A 14,725-nucleotide genomic window follows, 5' to 3' on the forward strand; every position below is an offset into this window, starting at 1 on the left:
TTGGGTCAGGAATGTGACAAAAAAAAAAATCTCCATGAATTCAAGGCTTCATGGGGTGTGTAATTGATAGAAAATAAGTCATTTTTTGGGTGAAATACTCCTTTAACAACAAGATTTTGGAGTACAGTTTAGCTTCAATAACATGAGACCAGAAAGGGCGTGGAGCCCCTCCTCCCAGTGGTTCCAGATGTGTCACTCCGGGGAGAGAGAGACGCATCGACAGACAGGGTCATATTCACCACCGTCAATCACATCCATTTTAGCGGCGGGTGCCGGCCGAGGTGTCAGTGAGCTCGGGGGCCTTTCATTACCCCCCTGTCAATGTGATTGTACTCTCATATCAGGCCTGCATGTGTTGCCTGTCAAGTCTGCACACAGGGGCCTGTCGCCGCAAATCTGCCACAGGACACGAGCACCAGGGGCAGCGGGGGCGCTACCGGGGGGCGTCTGTCTGTCAGTCTGTCAGGCCCCTGGAGCTGCACTGATTTGACACCAGGTCATAAGTTAAGGTGAAATACAGGCAGCCACACTGCAGCACATGCATTTGCAATACAAAGAGGTCACAGCACCCTATTGTCTACTGCAGGGGTTCTCAAACTTTTTATACCACAACCCCATATTATGAGGAAATCTTTTGCCCCTCCCCCGCGGGCGATCGAAAACTCTGCCGAGGTTACAGATGGAATCAAATGGACCCCCCACCAGTAAATCGTTTATGAACTGAACAGCTAAAATCAGTTGGCTTGTGTGAATGCGTGCGTTGTCTTGTGCTGCTGCTAGTTCTCGGTTGGTGTTGGAGGCGGAGCTCTCAGCTGTGTGTGTGTGTATGAGTGCAGTGGCCGTCCTCTTCACGTTGGTCGTGAAGACCTCACTTTTTTTAACCGTTTCTTGATAAAAAAAAGATTTCTTATTTTTTGGGCTGCGAATGCGCGACCCCAACAGCACCTTCCCACGACCCCACTTTGGGTCGCGACCCATAGTTTGAGAACCGCTGGTCTACTGCATTGGTTCTTCACAAACGTTTTAATTTTAAGGACCCCCATAACTCTGAGAGTGTACCATTTGTACATTCTCAGAGTTACAGACCTAGAAGGGTGCCTTTGGAACACCCTCAAGGAACCATACAATAAATCATATGAATAATAATACAATAAAAACATTGCACCTGCTCAGAAGTGATCGTCAGTTACATAAAGAATGGCTGGCCCTTGCCTCCAATACTGAGGAGGCAGGCATGCGGGTGAGGAGCCCCCACCAGGAGGACGTAACGCCTCCGTCCTAATCCTCCCGTTCAACACCCCCCGCTGAGGCGCAAATATTGCATTTCCCCGCCCAGCTTCTATCCCTGAACACGAGTTGTGTTCCCGGGAATCCTGTGTTGATTCCATGATGGTAGACACTCACTAGGTACTTTAACCCTGCACCATCCGAGCACCAGACAGTCTGTTTCTTCCACCCTTGCCAAAAACTGTAATAACAATATGACTTTTTTTTGGTAAATTATGTACTTAAGTGATAAAAAGGGTATGGAGGACTGTTTACTTTCCGTAGGTCTATGTGTTCTGAAAATGTAGGCTCATAAAGTTTTATGAACAAGGTGTTCTTAAATGGCTCATCATGCGGGCACATTTTGAACGGAATCCAAAGAAATCCAAACATAAGCCGACAGTGTCCCTTTCTAGCCTCTGAAAAATGACCCACTTTATGAGGTTCCAGTGACCCTAACGATCCCCGGCACTCTCTGGTACAGCTGTAAAAACGGAGATTTATTACTGTACATTCGCATGGCGAATGAACACATTGTAAATGTCAACATGACAAAGCGTGCAACCTGCTTCCCTACATGGATAAACCGTGGGCTTGATCATCCAACAAGCTGTGTTCTCACACTGGTCACATAATGCCGTCCACTTCACACCAACAACACCGGAACACGACACGTCTAGGCAATACAGTGTCAGTATGTTTTGTATATAATTCTACATGTACTATTTATGAAGTCATTTCTTAAAAGGAAAATCCCTCCATCGTCTTTGAGCCATTTCTCCTTTACAACCAACTAGGCTACTCTCCTGTGGGACTAATACTCTGTTCTCTATGTCTATGGAAGGTTAACCACGATGAATGAACGTGTTCTCCCTTTGTCTCTACTATGAATACAAACCCTTCCATTCAACAGAGAGCGTCATGGGACAATTTTTAATTAACCACTAAATCCCTGTATCCTTTGTCGTATTGTGTTGATGTGGTTAAATTAACACTCAGTATTTTGCACAGCAGTGATGCATTAACTGCACGTCGATTACGAAGCAGCGTCTAGTCAGTGTGTGTCCATCATTATTTGTCTATTACGGTCTATTGGTCAGTGCAGTATTTGGCCACTGGCCTGTAGTGACATTTATGGGTTTGTTGCTCCTTGTTCACACAGAGAGATAAATGTGGCCGAGGAGCTGCGGTGTCAGGGAGCCACAACGGGGGTCTTTTATTACAGCAAGAGAGGGGTCAGGGGGACGCAGTGGAAGACATGTTTTCATATTAAATCTCTCTCTCTCAGACACAGGCAGTGGAGGAGCGTTTTACTACACAGAAATCTCCAGAACACTTGCAGAGTCACGCACGCTGGTGTGCAGTACACCATGGTTAATATTCCTGAAACACCCGCTGGTGCAATAGCACAGGTGGTGCACCTGCCAACTTCAACCTCGCACGCACACGCACACGCACACGCACACACACACACACACACACACACACACGATGGAGGTGAAGTCCGCCATCATCATGCCTTCCTGTTGTTGTTTTTTTTGTTGATTGAATACTTATACAATAATGCTTAAAGGATAACACAAAAAGCCCTTAGGGCTTGTTTCCACTGTGGTGCAATGTATTCAATTCATCAAGACATACAATACTATACAAGAAATCATCAACACTAAGAGCAAAAAAAAACAAGGGTGGTAATTTATTTTGGAAAGCTAGAACACTAGCTGGTGACAGGTGCTCTTTTATGGCGTTTTTGAAGGGGGGTAGGGAGTCGCACTTGACTTGTTTTGTGCTCCTTTCTTCTCTCTTCCCTATTCTAACTCTTCCTGTAACTATAACTCATTTGTATTGCTATGGGAGATCCTTCTGCCGATACCCTTTAAACGACATTCACACTCATCTTAACACTCGGCATTAGATGCCTAATTTTAAAAGGCAGCAATTTATACAATGTCTATTCACAGCTTTGCCCATAATATATCATCATTTTACAGTTAATCAGTCATTGCAATGTTACCAAATTTACCTGAATAATTGAGTCACTGTTGACTAAACATCATTTAGCCATGGATGTTTGACTTTCATTTGTAATTTATCTCCAGGGACTATTTTCTGCAAGACTTCACTTTCAAAGGTAGTGTAAGTGATGTGTTTTTTTGTTAAAACGAAACGTTTTTATTTATTTTTTAGTTAAAGCTCCATTTTCAGATCCTGTATGAATTCTCTCTCCTGATTGGATAAAATGTGTACCCCGATCTGAAAGATTACTAAAGAGCTGGAGAGACAGGTAGACCTATTACTGAACAAGCACCCTATAGCAATGATTACCGTCAGAATATAGAGATATTTAATTTAATGAAATAATATAATATCACTTAGTGCACTTTAAAATGCAACAATGACATAACAATGGTATTTATGGTATTGGTATTTGGTACTTATTTATCTCAAGCTAGTTTCATGTCTCAGTGAGTTGATTATCCTACCATACTGAAACGAATGGAATCAAGTAGCTTCCAAGAAAATCTAATAAACCTCAGTACAGTATGCTTTGGAAGATGGTGGGCAGTGATGTCAAGTACTCCAGTGGTACTCCCAAATTAACACATATTCGCCCTCGGACCCCCATTTGAAAAGATATGCCAGGGACCCTCCATAGGAGAAGATTTTTACATCTATAGCAGTGATTCTCAACCTTTTTTAATATCAAAGACCCTCATTTGAGGAAATTTGTATCTGTGGGAGCCCAATTTACACTGTTAAATCAGTGTTAATTTAACTCAGAGAGTGTACGTATCTCTGAGTTACAGACCCATAAGGATCCATTTGGTTCCTAACTATATATAATTTAGCTGGGGACCCCCTGGAACCCCCTCAAGGACCCCTGGGGGTCCCCAGAACCCACTTTGAGAACCACTGAAGTACACCATAGTCATAGTGAATGGGCTAACCCGCTACAATGGTCCTTTAAACACTTAACCTGACCTTAACCTAACCTACAGTCATTCTAACTGTAACTCAACACCTATGATCACACGACAACCACGCACGCACACACGCACGCACACACACATACAAACCACACGTACGCACTCATGCACGCAAGCACACACAGACAGACACACAAACAGACAGACACATACACACACACACACACACACCCGTCCGTGCAATTGCTTTCAGGAGTGAAGTTTCACCTGTTTCACCAACAAAGGCACCATTCTGAAGGAGCTTGATCCTTGTTTGGCCTGCTGAATTGGAGACGTGCTAGAGAGGTTTGATTCTCTGCCTGAACCTAATAAGACCGGCCCAGGCCCAGCATGCCACATTTCATGTGCATGCTTCTTTTGCGTGAATATTTTTCACATGTTGTGAAGTGTGTCTGAGATCTCAGATCCATGTCCTGCCATATCTCCATATTTGAGCAAGACTGACATCATCAATATGATGTCATCAGCATTAAGTCAGAGATCCACGGGGAAGCCATGCGTTATTAGACCTCGTCTTTTTCATTTATATACAGCTTATAATTGGGGAGGGGACTCACTCACAAGGCCAGGATATTCATCAGTAACATGATATCACACATGTACAGTCATTCTGATAAGATTATTGACAAATATCATAGGGCTGGGCTAGGTTGCCTACGCCAGGGGTCTTCAAGGTTTTTAAGACCAAGGACCCTTTAGCTGAGAGAGAGATGAAGCAGGGACCCCCACTACATATTGTAAAACATTGTGTTGCGGAATAAACTCTTTCGTAGATTTCATAGATAGCTTCATAAACTTGTTTGACAGTACTATCATCAGTGTTGTGTCAATTAAATGAATTTTCAGACATTTAACCACTTAAACCCTCCATACTTCGTAAACTTGACCGTTGACTCTGTACTTGGTCTGTTCTTTTTTCCCTTTACACCAAACCTACAGTATTTGCCGAAAATATCATGATCTACAGATCTACAAGCTCACAACTGAGCTTGTAGATCTACCATTTTTGGCTAATGTTCCCCTCAGAATAGGGATGCTAGGGTTCAAGAGGTTAATGTAAAAGAAAGAAAAAAACATCCCATCACACAAATATTTGGCGGCCCCCCTATAGTAACTCTGAAGACCCCTGCTATATGCCTTGGAAGACCCCTGCCTGGACTGTCACTGTTCATCTTCTAGCAAGCCCTCTGTGTCAGGGACCCAGGCAGGGGCAGACATGAATGGAGAATGAGCTATCGTGTCTGGGCGGAGGAGAGAGACAGAGATAGCGATGGGAGACAGATGGGGTGACGAGATGAAGAGGCAGACATATGAGAGAAAGGGTGCGAATTGGCAGAGAGAGAGAGAGAGAGAGAGAGAGAGAGAGAGAGAGAGAGAGAGAGAGAGAACGATACAGAGTGTTAAAAATTCAGAGAGAACATATGGTAGGGTATTTAATGAGTGCGACTGTTTTGGCATTCCATTTTAGGAGCGACTGCAGCACTGCTGTTTTCCAACCAGCGGCTCTTACACCCACCGCCTGCTGCACCAGCGACTGTGCCGGGCATTGTACCCAAGCTGCAAGGCCTGTGTGCTAACCCTCTATTCTCGCCTGTAGATTACTGTGACCTGCAGCTCATTAAAAACACATCCTCTGTCAGCCAGACACTGCCAGTGTCCGGGGCCATTGAGGAGCAGTGCGAGAAACCAGTCATTATTTCCCGACTAATGGCATGTGACGTCTGCAGGAAGCCGGGAAAGCAGAAACCGGGAGCTGCTAATTGTAAACAGAGGAGAGTCTTGGCTGTAGCCTCCTGGACACACATGGCTCTCATGGTGGTGAGCCATCTCTGCAGATTCTCTCACAAAAGCGCTTAAACAGATCAATAACATGTTGCTTCTCTCCATCTGAGACCCTGCTGTGTACTGCGCCAGGCAAACATTTCCCCAAATATTTTCAAAACTTAAAAAAGATGTTTGTAATGTTTGTAAAAAAAATAGCGAAAGGTCCTAAGTGGGAGAAAAAAGGAAGTGATTGTCCTACACCCCCAGACTGAACTACACATCCTCATTCTTTGCCTTTATATATTCATTTGAAAACAGTACGTCTCCTCATCTGATCCATACCCGTAATGTTCAATACCTCACACAGTCAGTGTAAACCTGAAGGTATGTTTCGAGTTGCCTGGCAGCTTCTATTCAATACAATTAGACACTGAGGAAAAAAATATGTCTGTATGAGTTATTAAAACTGTAGTTGATGGCCGTTATATTGAGTTTGCCGTGATGAAACGAATCGATCTGAGGTTGAGGCTGGGTGATGTTTGAGTACACACGCTGGAATACTGTAAGTCAAACTTGTTAAATCCATTTCAGTAACTCCGCATAAGACACACACACACACACACGCACGCACGCACGCACGCACGCACGCACGCACGCACGCACGCACGCACGCACGCACGCACGCACGCACACACACAGGCAATCAATCCAAACGGTTTGCACAGCACAGACAGCGATACAAGTTTGCATGTTCTCTCCATGTTTATGTGGGTTTCCTCCCACACCACACCAAAACACATGCATGCAAGGAGCGTACTCCTGCCTTGTACCCTTGACCAAAGGCACTGGTCCTTAGAACTGGTGCTGGTCCCCATGGGCACTGCTCAGTGGCTGTTCACTGCTCCTAATGGTATGGAAATGGAAGGGTCAAATACAGAGGACACATTTAACCACGGGTGTCCATAATTTATAACTTAACTCCCAGGCTTTCACATGAGCCTGTAAAAGTCACAGGCAAATTAACACACACATGCAGACACACACACACACACACACACACACACACACACACACACACACACACACACACACACACACACACACACACACACACACACACACACACACACACACACACACGAACTTGACCTTTTAATAAGCTTGCTCTACAAATTCATTCATCCTTACAATCTGTGACTATAAATTGCCTGCCGAGAAAATTCCTATTCTGAAATAATAACTCACATTTGCCAGTACTATAGATTAATACGGTATAGTATGATGTTTCCATCTACTCCCCTTTTTCTGACACACTGAGGAAAAGGTTGCCATAAAAAGTCATTCACAGATTCTAGTTTTAATTCCATCTCTACATTAGATGATTCTTCTTTTAACTTTGATGTCCTCACCTATCATAGTGGGTAAAATGACCAATAGGTTATATGCACAGCAGCCATATTGGAAAGAAATTGGGCCTCTTCCTTACTTCCTTCACAGGTGTTACCAATGATACTAATGAAGGCTCTGTTTGGTCCAGGGACCCTCATGGTTCCTTGAGGGGGTTCCAAATGGCCACTTATGGGTGTGTAACTCTGAGAGTGTTTTGGTTCCATTTGTACACTCGCAGAGTTATGGTTCATTAGTATAATTGGTAAGACCTGTGAAGGAAGTAAGGAAGAGGCCCGCTTTCTTTCCAATATGGCTGCTGTGCATATAGAGACTATTAAACAAAGAGTGACACTAAGTATGCAACTCTAACAGGGGATTGATTACCCCTGGGTATGCTTGATAAAAAGTGTGTTGCTCTTCTGGGAAGGTCAGATTCCAATCCACAAGTTTCTAGGATAAGATGCCCTCTTGTAACAAAATCTACACAATGTTTTGAAAGCCCTGCCAATGCCAGACAACAGTATGTGCCAATGTTTATGAACCACTTCTTTACCGGGCTTTGAAATAGGACTATATGTGGACCCCAATGTTGTATGAAGTCATTTGTTTAGACTTAGGAGTGAAATAGATCCTTTCAAACGACATTGTCTTGAGAATTTCTATTTCCATTTTTGTAATGGCGGAAAAATCACAGAGATATCAAAGCTCAGAATGTTTGAAGAACACAAACATTTGCAACCCGTAAACATTGGACAGCAAAAGTAGTGTTACATAACTCGTTTTGTGTATTTTCCTACAGGCAGCACCGGTTTCCCATTATTGTGTGTGTGTGTGTGTGCGTGTGCGTGTGCGTGCGTGCGTGCGTGCGTGCGTGCGTGCGTGCGTGCGTGCGTGCGTGCGTGCGTGCGTGCGTGCGTGCGTGCGCAAACCACTGAGCCAATCATTGTCAAACCTTTTGTGCACACTGCCAGTAGGTCAAGGAAGACACTCCCTGAATATCTTTCCAATCCGTGAAGGACAACTATGTTATTTAATATTTTTTGTGAATGCTTAGAGTACAATAGGATGGATGGGATGTGTCCCCATTCATAAGGAAGTACTTCCATCGGCTACACATATGGCCGACTACACTTATTTTGCTTGCCAAAAACAGATCTTACAAGCTATCAACGAGTTGCATTACGATGTGGTGATAGCTTGTAGATCTGTTCTTTTCGGAGCGTGAAACGCTCTTACTACGGACTGAAGTTGCATTAAATTTTCCCCCCGATAAGCCTGAATCCGTGATCAGAGTAGCTTGCTTCATTGTGGACATCTACCCAGTGCTTGTTGTTATAGTGGGCTGACATCATCAAGTAAGCACAAAGTTTCCTCTTGAATTTACTTGATATAACCTGAATAAGCGTCCGTAGTGCAAAATAATGCTGTTTGTTTTCAAAGACAAAAGAGCCCTCTACTCGTATAAAAAAGATATTAACACAAAAAATAAAATAATAATAATAATAATACAATACAATAATAATAATAAAACAATACAATACAATAATAATAATAATACAAAATTAAATAAATTAAACATACATTCAGCAGTGGTGGTCATATAACAGCAGTGGCTCCTGAATGCAAATAGGGGAAACAATGAAAGTGAAGGTGAACTACAGCTGCACATGCCAGGGGTTTTACACCTCTGCAGCCTACTAGAACAGAGTGGCCTGTTCATTTACAAGCTTGTTTGACGAGCACCGGCTGGCGGAGGAGATGTTCAGAGCATGCAACTGTCTGGAGAGAGAGATCATTTCACATTCAATTGCACACTGCTCCTCTGAAACCAAATTCTAGACAACCAAGAAACTGATGCAGCAGTAGTATGACAGATTACATCCCCACTGTGTGCCTTTTATTTATGACTTTAACAAATTAGATGGAGTTTGGTTGCCAACGTGAAGGTACCTAGTTGCGATAATGCACATTGCATTTAGTCTGGAAAACCATCCCGGTCGGGTGAATTCACTTTATCACGTGTCTTCTGCAGACCGGTCTAGCCCCAAGCACTGGGTGGGCGTTTTGCAGAAACCAAAAAGTGGAAGAGCCAAGAATTCCCACGACCGAGATGGTTTACCACTACCAGGCTACATTGCATTGGCACCTCTGCCATTTCATGCGTATGTGATGCGCCCGGGGGTGAATAGAATGGGGAGGAGGAAAGACATTGCATCAATATCCTGGAACTCTACCCTATATATGCACATCAGCCTTTGGGCCTCTGGGTTTCCAGACAGACATGCATGCAATGATAAAGTAGCTGTGTGCACGTCAGACAATAACAGTAAACAGAGAAACAGGCATTCTGGGGGTAAACTGTCACTTGTTACAACCAGTCGAGTGTTTGTGAGAGAAACAAGCAACCAGGTCTATGAAAACAAGTTCAAAAGAAGCGACTACAGGCCACATGAGCACTTTAAACCAAATACATTGGCTATTTTAAAATAGCCGATCTACGTGCTCACACGACGCGTCGCTTCAGATGGGGGTCCTTGACATGAAAAGGTTTGAAAACCACTTTTATAACATCAGGAAGAAAGCCCAAATAAGCAACTACACTTTAGAAACAAGCCCAAAAAAACTTAACCCGCAACTACCAATATTTACAAGCAACTTTACAGAAAAACAAGCCCAAAGTCGCTTATAGTAAGCGGACATGGCAACACTGTGCTGTTAGCCCGGATGACATCACGCCGCTGTCACAACCTCCGTTTTAAGAGACGTTTAGAGTCAATTAAAAGTCAATTGGGCAACTGTATGAATAAAGGATTCATAATTAAACTGCCAGTGCTCATGTACTTGGTATCCAATTAGTGGCTTGTAGTGTAGGTGTCAGAGACCAAAAAGACAATTAAAGGAAGTCAGTTAACACTGTGGGGAGGTTAGGGTCCACTCACGTCACAATGTTATGCTCTCGTGAACAGCTAAGACTACGGAATCCCCTGGGCCTTTGCCTTGGACAATCAAAACGGAAGAATTTATGGAAATAGGCACGGCAGAATACGAAAGGACATTTCTGAGAGTCTGTGATTCTTCTGTGTTGAACGATGAACTCTTCTGAACCATGATGAACCCAGTAAAGAAATTACTTGTAAAAAACTTGAGTTTTGCTCCCTCGATTATCCTCTTAAGTCATACTATTCCCTCAGACAAAACACTGTAAGATAGAAGTCAATCTCATTAATATTTTGTACACACTGCCTCGGATACAGGTACTTCAAAACAAAGCGTCTGTTAATGACTTTGGTGTAGTGGTGTCTGTGGGTTTGAAGTGCTGTGTGTGTCATTATAGCATGTGTAAACCTTACCACATCTAGAGCTTCCACCCCTCACATCAAGGTGGGTGTTGTTGTTTGTTCTACATAGACTGTACAAGGAGAAAAACATTTACTCCCACTCTCTCAGCTGGGCATGCCAGTGGCCTGACAAGCCCTCCTTGGTCTGCAGTTATCCCGAATGTCAATTTAACTCTTAAGAGTCAAATTAACATTTACGGTGTAGAACTCAAGATAGCCAAGCACTGCCAGCCTCTCCCACTGTCTCTCTCCATCTGTCTGTCTGTCTCTCTCTCTCTTACACAGTTACGTGCACACACACACAGCACACACGCACGCAGGTTGGTTACACCTTGCAATTCATCATCACAAGGACTCAAAGCAGGTCTTTGTCTGTGGCTGGGTTGAGCTCCAGCACTAGGACTCTCCGCCAACAGGCATTAGAGAGGGAGAGACACACAAACCCAGGGGAGCCACTTGAACTCAGGCGCCCCATGATAGCACATCAGGCTGGTCCCCCAATATCGATTAAACGATCAACTCTATAAAGCACGCCATGTTCGAGGGCCCTCAGGCAGTGCAGGGGACCAATCTTTGCAAACGTTCACCCCCGTTTGGCTCCACGTACTGGCAAAACCTGTAACACTCTTGGCACCACCTGAGCATGAGTTTCACCAGAAACACCTGCTGACGCGGCCCTTGCCCATTATGCTGAATCAACACGCCGTGTATGTCATCAGGCTTGTCTCATCAGGTTAGCTGAACAAGCACGCGGGTAAACAGACCGCAGATAAATTGGATAATGAAAACAACCTGCGTCTGTTTTCGGCATTAGGCGTCGATGAAACTCCCAGTAGGAGGGAGCTGCCAAAAGGAGCGCACACAACAACACATCCTGCATGCTTGCATGGCGATGAGCTCAGCGGAGACAGAGAGGGTGGACAGCTGGGAGGCATCAGCCGCGGCTCGAGCGAGACCATGTGCTCTAAACAAGAAAGGAGTGTGTGTCCTTCAGAAGCCTCGTCGGCTGCTGGGAAAAAGAGTCCCTCAGCCTCGGGGTCGGTCGCCCCATTCCAGTCAGGGCCTCCTGATCCCGTCACGTCAACAGACAAAAAACAGCAGTAGATCTCGCTATAGCGAGCAAGCATTACAGATGTATGCAAAAACAAAAACAAAACAATTGCTGAAATTCTAATCCTCGTTAGTCATTTAACCACTTAAACCCTGTATGACTATACTATGCCCCCTTCTTTTTCCCTCTACACCAAATCGATCCGCAGAAAAAAGGCGATCTAGAAGCGATCGCCTGTTTTCGGTGAATGTTTGCCCCCAGAATAGGGATTGATTGAATTAACAGTTTGCAAAAAGTACAGTGGTACGATTAAACAATGATGATAAAAGGATCACACAAAAGTATACTACCACGTACCACTGTACGTACAGTGGTACGATTAAACAATGATGCTAAAAAAAAACACAAAAAGGCCTGAGGGCTTGTTTCTATTGTGGTCCTATGCATTCAATTCATCACGCTAGGGTTCATGTGGTTAATAAGAATTTCAGAATAAACAAGTAAGAGGACAGTTGCCATCCTCTCTCTCACTTACCACACATACTTGTGTTACAGTTACAGCACTATGTGTTCTGCTGTAACTGTCTATACTAGCCCATAAATCTGGGTTAATTTCAATTTCTGCAGCACTTAGCGTGTCATAAAGAATCAGCTGAACACAATTCACATCAAAGGCACCCGGCCACGTCTCCACACAGTGTGCAGATAATGCTGACATGTGCCCTTGAACGCACACAACAAACATCAAACACCGACCCATAAACCTCAGTAATTATCCTCATACAAAGATCTACTGTAGCTCGGAAAGGAAATAACTGTCCATCTGAATGATCAGTTTACGGGTAATGGATCGAAGATGGAGAGCTTTGATCTTAACACTCGAGTCAGTGACCATTTATTCTCTCCCCTCCTCACACGAACAATTCACTTGTGGTTGCGTAGGTTTTTCATTTCTTCACCCGAAACTCATTCGGACCAGTCAAAAGTAATGCGAGGGGGCGAGCAGCACTGCAAGACAGCCACTGCTGCAGGGCATCCTTGTACGCTGTCACAACGGGTTTGGTTTGAAAACTGTGACTTTCGGACAGAAAGATGTTGAGACATTTTCTGGGCGAAACAACAAAGGCAGTGTTGTTGGACCTAGAGCAAGGAAACAGATGTCAGTCTGCCAGGGTTTGCTTGGCACAGTTTAGAAACATCATTTTAACGTACTCAAGTATCACTAAGCATAGCATCAACACGGGCACAGTCAATGTGAACCTGAAGTTATGTTTTGACTTGCCTGGCAGCTTCGATTTAATACGATTAGACACCAAGGAAAAAAATACAGTATGTCTGTATGAGTTATTAAAACTGTAGTTGATGGCCGTTGTATTGAGTTGGCCGTAATGAAACGGATCGATCTGAGGTTGAGCTGGGTGATATTTGAGTGCACACACTGAAATACTGTAAGTCAAACTTGTTAAATCCATTTCACTAACTCAGCATACAGTCATACACACGCACACACGCACACACACACACACACACACACACACACACACACACACACACACACACACACACACACACACACACACACACACACACACACACACACACACACACACACACACACACACACACACACACACACACACACACACACACACACATACACACACACACACACACACACACAATCAATGTACTGTAAATCAGAGCCACTGGTGTAGCAACATGCCGACTGACACTTAATCTAACCAGCTGTTCTTCGTGTGACAGGAAGGTTACCAGTTCACCACCATCTTCAACACAGACACAGAGAGAACAGAGAAGACAACCGGACAGAATGCCATTGTGCGGGAGAGTCAGGGCGGGGGGTGTGCGTGGGAGAGGGTCAAAAGAAAGCGAGAGTGAAGGGAAAAAGGAGAGATGGGGGGGGGGGAGAGGAGGGCGAGAACAGAGAGTAACAAAGAGCGAGAGTGAGAGAGAGTTCCACATATGGGCCGAAGGCATGTGGCAGCATGCTGTGAGCCCCTAGTGACTGACGCAGTCTGTTGTGCGACATAGCGGAGAAGCTACCGCTGAGGTTTCCGGGGGATGGATGGAGCCTGGCGCAGCCTGGGCTGGGCGGGGTGGAGGGGTGAGAACCTGGTCTATTGCTGGTCCTTTATCTCCTGTTTGGGCATGCCTGGACACAACCCTCTCCCCTCCCCTCCACAAGCAAGCACGTGAAGCCACATTTTGTAATTCCGCAATCAAATTTGATTATCGGGAAACTTTATTAGGAAAATGCTTCATTATAAACTTGGCTGTAACGCAGATGAAAAGCATGTAAACATTCACTATTTAGCTCTCAGGAGCGGTCTCTCTTGGCAGCTGGTGTTTGGCACACAGTGGGTGTGTGCACCTGCAGGACTCTGCAGGAAAGAAAAACAATCCTCCTGGTGGAGAGAGACCACCGTCCCTCCCAATTACCCTAACTAGGCTGGAGAGACAAATCACTCACGGCTGCCTGCTGCACGGTTTACCCAGGTCAATGCCGGAGGAGTAATGTCCAAATTGGAAATCTCCCTTTATTTCTCTCCATTATTTCTTGCTCAATTTTCTCTCTTCCCTCCTCCTTCTCCTTCAGACACAAATGAAGGAATTAAAAATCCCTCCTCACCAGGTCCGTGCCAAACAAACAAATCATCCCATCTGGGTTCCACATCATTACCCCCGTGAAACGTGCCAACTATACTCCTAGCCACCAGGGACTTCCTGATTCAGACCACACAGCCAAATGATGTACTGTATGCCAGACACTACAGTACCAACCAACCCACTCCCCCTCTCACCTGTTATGCTAGACTGGCCTATAAACTTCAGCCATCATGTGAACTTTAGGTTAATGCTGTGAAATACCAGACACTTGCTGGAGTGTATCTGGTTTAATCCCACAAAGG

At 44.6% G+C, this 14,725-nt stretch overlaps 1 protein-coding gene across 1 annotated transcript in view; it reads right to left on the reverse strand.

Moving 5' to 3' along the window:
- Window positions 1-14,725, reverse strand: part of plxdc2b (plexin domain containing 2b) — a 139,529-nt gene that overhangs the window by 116,191 nt on the left and 8,613 nt on the right. The gene's annotated exons all lie outside the window — the stretch shown is intronic.

Source organism: Gymnoscopelus microlampas (assembly GCF_963454915.1).
Source record: "Gymnoscopelus microlampas genome assembly, chromosome: 22".
Classification (NCBI taxonomy): Eukaryota; Metazoa; Chordata; class Actinopteri; order Myctophiformes; family Myctophidae; genus Gymnoscopelus; species Gymnoscopelus microlampas.